This window comes from Acinonyx jubatus, chromosome D3 (assembly GCF_027475565.1).
Source record: "Acinonyx jubatus isolate Ajub_Pintada_27869175 chromosome D3, VMU_Ajub_asm_v1.0, whole genome shotgun sequence".
Lineage (NCBI taxonomy): Eukaryota > Metazoa > Chordata > Mammalia > Carnivora > Felidae > Acinonyx > Acinonyx jubatus.
In genome coordinates, this window is record NC_069392.1 from 78,546,310 (window position 1) to 78,555,166 (window position 8,857).

The following is an 8,857-nucleotide window of genomic DNA, read 5'->3' on the forward strand; positions in this document are numbered from 1 at the left end:
TTTATGTTTATTTCTTTTTGAAAGAGAGGCGCGAGCAGGGGAGGGGCAGAGAGAGAGAGAAGGGGACAGAGGATCTGAAGCAGACTCTGCAGTGACAGCTTCTCTGCTGACAGCAGTGAACCCGATGTGGGGTTTGGACTCACCAGCCACAAGGTCACGACCTGAGCCGAAGTCGGACACCCAACTGAGTCACCCGGGTGCCCCTAAATGTTTGTAAATCTCTAATTGAGCGGTGTCAATTTCATCACTCCTCCGTTTGTGTTTAAAATATGCATTTCACCTCCGGCCTGGCTGGAAGGAACATATCAGGTATTGCTATCAACCCTCGTGCTGCTAATTTAGAAGGTGTTGACTCTGGGATTCATGTTTCTCATTGTTAAAAAGGCTCCAACATCCAACGGGACCACCAAACCAAAGACAGACCTCAGCCTGACTGCATCCCAGAAAAAGAAGCAGAGGACATCTGAGTACACTGCTTTCCCACGAGTCAGGACCAGCCACGTCCCCTCCCCCAAATACGCATACATTTTAGCTCTTTACTGCTTTACAGAAGTTTCTGTGATCTGTGTGGGAAAGCAGCCATGTAACAGTGGCACTGTGGGGCACTCCCCAACTTCTGATCCTGCGGGCTCGGGAAATCCTGCTCTGCCCCCCGAAGAGTAATCTGGTTGTCGCTTCGGTGGGAAACTGCTAAATACACCTGCACAAAAGTGTGTGCTAACCAGGCTGCTTGGGGTTCTGTTAATGGACTTGTGTGAGCTTTTTGGATTCCAAATCAACACCGTTCTTTTAACCATTCGTCCCTCCGATGTGTCTGAGGTGGCGATGTCTGGAAGGCAGCAATGTGGGAAGATAGACACGCACATGGGAAATTTCAGTGTCGTGGTGGGCTTTTGAAAAGTACAAAACTAGACTTTCTGTTCGTCTTGCCTCTGTTTGGAGAGTGTGGACGTGTGTAGGAAATTTATACTAGAAAGAGAAAATGTTTATGAGAGGTTAGGGAACATTTGCTACCAGTTGTACTTTTAGTCCTGAAGCCAAGCACTCAATTTCACTCAGCAAAATGAAATAGTCACATCTTTCTTGAGATTTAACATAATATTTGGTATTTTGAATGCAGCCTTTGACACGCCATTTTGTTTGTTTTCTCGTGCTTCCTTCTTGTTTGGGGTGTCAGTAATGCCACAGCCAATGACAGGCAGCTGATCAACCAGGAAATGCAGCCAAAAGGAAGATCCTAGCCAAGCCATGAACTTTAGTCCAAATGCTCATCTCTGACACAGACAATGCCAGCCCTTGTGTGGAAAAAAAAACCACGACAACCAGGGACAGAGCTTTGTATGGGCATGGTAATGACAATATGCCCTAAGATCCACTTTCTTATTAATGCAGGGTTTGTGCGACGGCACCATGAAAGACAACTGTGTATTTACTGAAAACAGGGTCACAGTCATTGTATGGTGTCCTGGAAAAATACAAGGTCATTCCAAAACCCAAAACCTTTTTTAATTTAAGGCTTATTATAGGGTGTGAACTTAATCCTTAGATTACAATACCCTCTTTAGAAATTTTTCATTGTTTATTCTAATGGTCTGGGCCTCGTTGACCCTCTGAGTACTTGACCTTAATCATTCCCTTTCCCTCCCCATTGAAACTCCTATTTTCCTTGGTTTTCTCTGCTGCTCTCATAATGGAGCCTTTTTTCTCTCCTGACACTCTAAACGGCACTTAGGACATGTTTATCTTCAAGACCTCTCTTTTATTGCTCAGCACCATTTTTCCTATAGAGCTCATTCTCTTCTAGTCTAAATAATTACAAAATCTCTATTGCGAACCTCGTCCTGCCTCCCAAGCTCCCATCTCTTGTTTTTGATGGCCTGAACATCTTGCCTCTGCTGCAAATGATACTTGATTTTAAACCCAATTTATTTCTCCTCTTCCCTCCGTCCAACAAAAAATATGGTCCCTCTGATATTTTTATTAAAACAATTTTTTTTTTAATGTTCCTTTATTTTTGAGAGAGAGAGAGAGAGGCAGCACAAGTGGAGAAGGGGCAGGGGGAAAGGGAGGCATGGAATCCGAAACAGGCTCCAGGCTCTGAGCTGGTAGCACAGAGCCCGATGCGGGGCTCGAACCCACGAACCGCAAGATCATGACCTGAGCCGAAGTCAGACGCCTAACCTACTGAGCCACCCAGGTGCCTCTGGTCCTTCTGATTTTTAAAAATTTAATTTTTGTTTTCATCAATGTTATTCATAAACAGCCAAATAGTTTTACTTCATAAACTGGCAGTTCCCTGCTCCCTCATTTCCTTCTCCCTAAAAGACAAATGCTTTCAAACATTTTAACTATTTATTTTGGTATTTCTTCCTTATCAAAAAATAACCTAAGTTGCTACTTCTTGCGTTTTTCCATTGGAGGCATTATAAATCTTACCATTAGTATCACATGCTTACACTCTCTGTCCAGGCATCCTCCCTGAAGACTGAAATCACAATTTTGGTTAGATCAATTTTCAACAATTTTTTGACGATGTCATATTGCTGAGTAACATCATATTTTTAAGACTACTCATCCTATCTTTTTTTTTTTAATGTTTTATTTATTCTTGGTAGAGAGAGAGAGAGAGAGAGCATGAGCAGGGGAGGGGCAGAGCAAGAGAGGGACACAGAATTCAAAGCAGGCTCCAGGCTCTGAGCTGTCATCACAGAGCCTGACATGGGACTTGAACTCACAAGCCGTGAGATCATGGCCTGAGCCAAAGTTGGACACTCAACTGACTGAGCCACCCGGGTGCCCCATCACCCTATCTTATTTTAAAATGTTTATTTATTTATTTTTTTTGGGGGGGGGGAGGTGCAGAGAGAGAGAATCCCAAGTAGGCTCTGCACTATAAGCACAGAGCCTGATGTGGGGCTTGAACCCACAAACCTTGAGGTCATGAAACCAAGAGTCAGATGCCCAACCAACTGAGCCACCCAGGCACCCTGACTTGTCCTATCTCTTAAAACTTTGTTTCCCCTGAAGTTAATAGTTGTCTTGGTTTGGGGACGCCTGGGTGGCTCAGTCGGTTAAGTGTCTGACTTCAGCTCAGGTCATAATCTCCAGGGTCATGAGTTTGAGCCCCCTGTAGGGCTCTCTGCTGTCAGCACAGAGCCCACTTCACATCCTCTGTCCCCTTCTCTCTGCCCTCCCTGCTCAAAAATAAATAAACATTAAAAAAAAAAAAAAAAGAATTGTCTTGGTTTTTCATTCACTTGGTTGTCTTAATTACCATGAATTACCCAAACTCTTTCCTGAGAGACCAAGTATCTTCTCATTGTGTTGAAACCCACCAGGAAATTTACTAATTTTATCTCCGGAGGAGCCTTCTGAACTTCTTCACCCTGGACAGGCTGCCCTCCGGGACTTTTGGTACAGCTGCTGGTATGGAGTTTCCCTTGACCGTCAACCTGGGGATCTTCTTCCCCTCCCCTGAGCTGGGGTCTTATGTTTTCCAGATCCTCTAACTTCCCTATTTCTTGGTACATACATCTCTTCATTTCACTATAGCGCATTCTTCAGGAGGTTCCTGAGAAAGAGAAAATGGTAAAGTTTGCAGGACTTTGCATATCTGAGAAAGTATCATGACTTTGTTTTGCCTTTGTTCATTCGTTCATTCATTTGTTGCTTCCTTCCTTCATTCCTATCTATCCTGAGTTGTAATTAGTCATTTGACTAATGCTAAGATGGGAGTCATTTCCCTTTGGAAATATGAAGGCATTACTCTACTGTCTGCTGCTTTGCTCCTGAGAAGTCTGAAGCAATTCTGATTCCTCAGACTTTGAACATAACTTTTCCCACACTATAGAACCTTTAGGAGTTTTTTTTTTTCTTTGTACTTAATGTCTTGAAATCTCATGATGTTGCACCTCGATCTAGATCTATTTTTTTAATCTACCATGCTGGGTACTGGATGGGCCCCAGAAATCTAGAAAGTGACGTTCTTTGATTCTAGAAAATTGTCCTTTATGATTTCTATTCTCTGGTATTTGGATATTAACCCTTCTCTAATTTTCTTCTCTGTTTTTTTTTCTATTTCCTCCACTTTTCTCCCAAGCTTTCTTTCGAAATTTTCATTTCCTTTGTCCTATTTTAATGTAAAAATCTCTTTCTTGTTTGCTGTTTCTTTTTTATGCCTTCTTGTTCTTGGTTCACACAGGCAATATTTTCTCTTCTCTGATGACACCCAGGAGTCCTTTTTAAAAAGTCTGTTTCCTTCGAGTTGCTCTTTTCAGCTTGCTTCCGTTTTCTTGCGAAAGTTTTCCCTCGGGTTTGATTCTCGGCTGTGCCTTCCTCCACCTGTGTGCACACAGCTCCTCCACGGTGGACTTTGCTGCAGAGCAACCTGGCTGGGAGTCAGTGGGTATGCTGGGGGACGTTTGCCAGTCGCCCCTGCGAAGATCTTTCACGAAGATGATAAGTTCGGCTGCCAGAGCCCCGGGCAGGGGCTTTGTGAGAATCAAGAAAAGGCAGCTTCTCTGAGAGTCAGCTCTGCAGAAACAGGGCTTGTTGATTAGATAGTACCTTCTGCAGAACGAGGAAGAGGTGCACCTGCCTCTGGGCACAGCCCTGCACCAGGGCACACGGCCGGTGAGCAAAGCCGGAGCTGGATTTCAGGCTCACTCACTCCTTCAGCCAGGTGCCCTGTGCAGGGCTGACCATGTCCCACTGTATGTGATGGTTTGGGGTCTGGAGGCTGCACGGAGGAACAGGACTGGGAGGACGTGTAAAACTTCACCCTAATCCCCACTTCAATCGTGCTACTAAGCTTGTTCCACATCCCAGAACTCTATTTTATCTACTATTTCCAGGGAATAAACTCTGAAGAACAATTAGTCCCACTCCTGGTGAAGCGCACAGGAGATCTAAATGCTATCACTGCTTCCTGAATAGACTGGCAGTGTCTTCTTTTTAAATCCAACATTTATTCCTTCCAAGGAGAGCCTGGTGTCACCAGCTCTTGTGTTTTTAGGAAGTTCTTCATTGCAAAGTATGGTGCTTCTCAGATTTCCCCACTGCTGGTTTAGGGTTCAGTTTCTTAGTTCTGCTAACTCAGTTACCACGCATCCCTTAGGTGTTCAGCTTCCAAAATTTTATTTTATTGCTTTGCTCCTTCCTATCTGTCCCTACCTATCTGTCTATCTATTTCTCTATCTTTCTATTATTTATCTATCATCATTATTTAAAGTCCACTACCATTTTAGTGGGATTTCTTGAGAGATGAGTATTAAATGAGTATTTTTAGTCTGCTTTCTTGTGCCAGAAATGGATCTTGTTTTTACTATGTTGTATATAAGGTAATTTTGTGACTGTTTTTTTTTTTTTTTTCTCTCAATAGTTTCTTCCTTATATTTGTCCTCTTCCATTTCTTGGTCTTTTCATGGTTTCCGCCCAGGTTGAGCATGCGGTGACCAGTTTCTGGGGCAAATGTACATGCGGGTGGTTGTACTGTTAGACAGCTGCACTGTGTTGTTAAATCATGCTGCACATAGTCAGTGTAGATGATGTATTTGTCTTATACACCCGGACTACCTGGCCAGTTTGCTGACTTTTGTACTGTCCTTGAATGACTTGGACTTTGTCACTCTTTGAAATGGGCATAGAAAAAGCATTGCACTTCTGTATTTGCACATTGGAAAGAGAAGACATCGTGTACCTACTAATGGGTACAAGTGCACTGAAGTGCCCTTGATGGCTTTTGCTGAGAAGTCACAAAGGGGCCAAACTTTATTTTGGCCACAAGCAGGAGGATTTCAGATTTTCTGTTAGTGAACTTGGTCACCCAGCATGATGAATGGAACCAAGGGATCACAGACTGTTATGGATGAGAGAGTGAAATCCAGAGAGGTAAGTATCACACAGTAAATCAGCTATAAGCTCTGCTGGGCCCCTTCCCTTTGGCATGACCAGTCTAGTCTCCCAGGACTCAGCATCAGCTCATTTCTCCTCTGGGTAGGCTTCTTCACTCCCAAACTTCCTCTCTCGGCTGCTCAGGGGTCTTCACCAGATGCTGCCGAAACAACTGGTGTTTACCTCCGTTACTGAAGAGAACATTGTTTTCCCAGACAATGTGGGTCAATTCTTATTCTTTGGCTCCCTTCAGATGATAACACCCTTCTGCCGAAACATCCTTCTTTTAGACAATTACATTACTACACTGTTGGCGAGGCGGCTGTATACCTTAATCACCTGGATTATTGAGCTGGGGTAGTTTTGGGGTCTCCGTAGCAATATGTTTACACCTTAGTACAGGCTATTTCTACAAATTTCAATGACTCTTTATTTGCAGAGACTTTGTCCTCAAAGTTCGTGAGTGAAAGAGCCAAATCAGAACTGCCTATGTCCTGGTGATGTCACTTATCTATTTCCCAGATTTGTTGGGAGAATCAGGTAAGATGATGTACATGAAAACACTTTGTCAACAGAAATGTGCTATAAGGATGCAAGGCATTATTTTTGGAGTACATCTTATTCTTTGTCTATAGTCCAGACTGAAAAAAAAAAGTTAGATGGATTAGAAAATGAACTGTAATTGGAAAAAAAGTTCTATAATTTAATTGACCTTTAGATATAAATTTAATGCAAGCTGACTTACTATGTACACAAAAGAACAACAGCTAGAGCTTTGTTAGTTATTTTTTCCTTCTTCCATTTTTTTGCAGTGGGCTTGAGATTTTTTCATCTGAAAATGCCTGCTCCCTCCCAATATTAATGAAAAAAATCAGACTTGTTTGTGTTCAGTCCTACATAGAAATTATGTTCATTTTGAAACAATAGTTAATTTAAAATAGAACTGATGTATACTCACCCTAAAATACTCTAATACTTATTTTTGAAATTCAAGTGGTTCTCTGTCCCTGAGTCTTTTAAAATGCTAGATTATGAGTCTCCAACCTTTTTCAAAAAATGTAAACACACTAACATTTCCTTTTTCTCCCTGTGTTTTGGTATCACTATTAATTATAAATCTCATCAATCATATCTGATTAATAGTATTTATGTACTTACATTTGAGGAGGGGAAAATATGAGATTTTCCATGCTATTATCCTTCAGTGTACTTTGATTCAGATATAACATGAATTGATTTCACAGTTAGGTTTTTACATGTTCAAGCACCAGAGGAAAAGCAGGTCATAATTCTAGATGATGTATGTTAATATGAAAGTGTCAACTTTCAGAACACGGAAAAGGCATAATTAGGAAAGAATTTTTCATTCTTTGCAGTATTCTGGGGGCAGAAAGCCCTCTTCTAATTGTCAGATTTTGAGTTTTTCCTATTTTTCAATTTTAAAAACTATATCGTACTCCAATCCAGTGAAGGAAGCACCTACTTCCTTGTGTCCTCCTTCCCTCCTGCCTTCCCCGCCTCAATTCCTCTCTCACTTACCAGCTGGCATTATTCTAAAGGACAGAACTGAATTCCAGTTGGAAGTTGATTCCTGTTGGAGAGCTGGGCATATAGTTTTACAGGAGCAGTGCTTGTTGCTAGCTGGGCATTTTCCCTTCCAAAGTTGTAAGATCCATATGGATGATGTGGTCATCGCTGTATTCTTCATACTTATCACAGTGCCTGGTATCAAACTTCCCAGAATGAGTTAATCAATATAGCTGCTGTCGTCACAATTTAGAGAATCGTATTGTATTGCCCAAAGTCAATACATACAATTCATTTTGAGTCCAGATCTGTAGGTTCACATGGTGCTCAAACAAGGAGAAACAGGGGCACCCCGGTGGCTCAGTCGGTTGGGCATCCAGCTCTTGATTTCAGTTCAGGTCATGATCTCATGGTTGTGAGATCGAGCCTCTGTGCCTCGGGTTTCACGTGGCATGGAGCCTGCTTGGGATTCTCTCTTTCCCTGTCCCTCTCTCTCTGACCTTCCCTGACTCACACTGTCTCTCTCTGTGTGTGTCAAAATAAATAAATAAACATTTGAGAAAAACACAAGGAGAAACAAGTCCTGGTCCATGTGCTTTTGTACAGAAAATTTCTCTTTCAGAAAAAAATGTGGAAATTAAGATTCATGGACAAAATTGCAAGGTGAATACCATTCGGCTTTCTCTTCAGATTTTGCTGCCTATTTGGGCGTTGTCTCCAGATATTCCACCCAGTTTTGTTTTTCCCTGGGTCTGCCTACCTTACCCAACGCTCCACCTGTCTCCTATCTCACCCACCCAGAGCCCAGAGTCGTATGTAATTACAGTGTTAAGTAAATCCAACTTTCCCATGTCTTAAAGACAAAACCTTTTATTAAAGGATTATCCGTAAAGTACTCATATCACACAGATCTACCTGTGGGAAAAATTGTAGTTGCTTTACAATCTTTCTATCGCTGGCATTGTCTCTTAATTTTAGCCATTTTTAAAAAAAGTTTATTTATTTATTTTGAGAGAGAGAGAGAGAGCACGCACAAGCAGGGGAGGGGCACACTCAGCGTTGAGCCTAATGCAGGGCTCGATCCCACAACCCTGGGAAGGTGACCTGAACTGACATCAAGAGTCAGACACTCAACTGACTGAGCTACCGAGGAACCCCAATTTCAGCCATTCTAAAGTATGTAGTTTTGATTCACGTTTTCCAGATGAGTAATCCTGGGGGGCACCTTTTCACATGCTAGTTGACTTTTTGCTTATCTTCTTTTGTTAAGTGCCTACTTAAGCGGTTTGTTGTTTAGCCTGTTATTTTTGAACAGATTGTCTCTTTCGTATTGATTTGTAGGAGTTCCTTTTACATTCTGAATATAAATCCTTTGTCTCCCCAAGGCCTGTGGTTTGTACTCTCACTCTCTTGATGATGCCTTTGGACGAGCAGACGT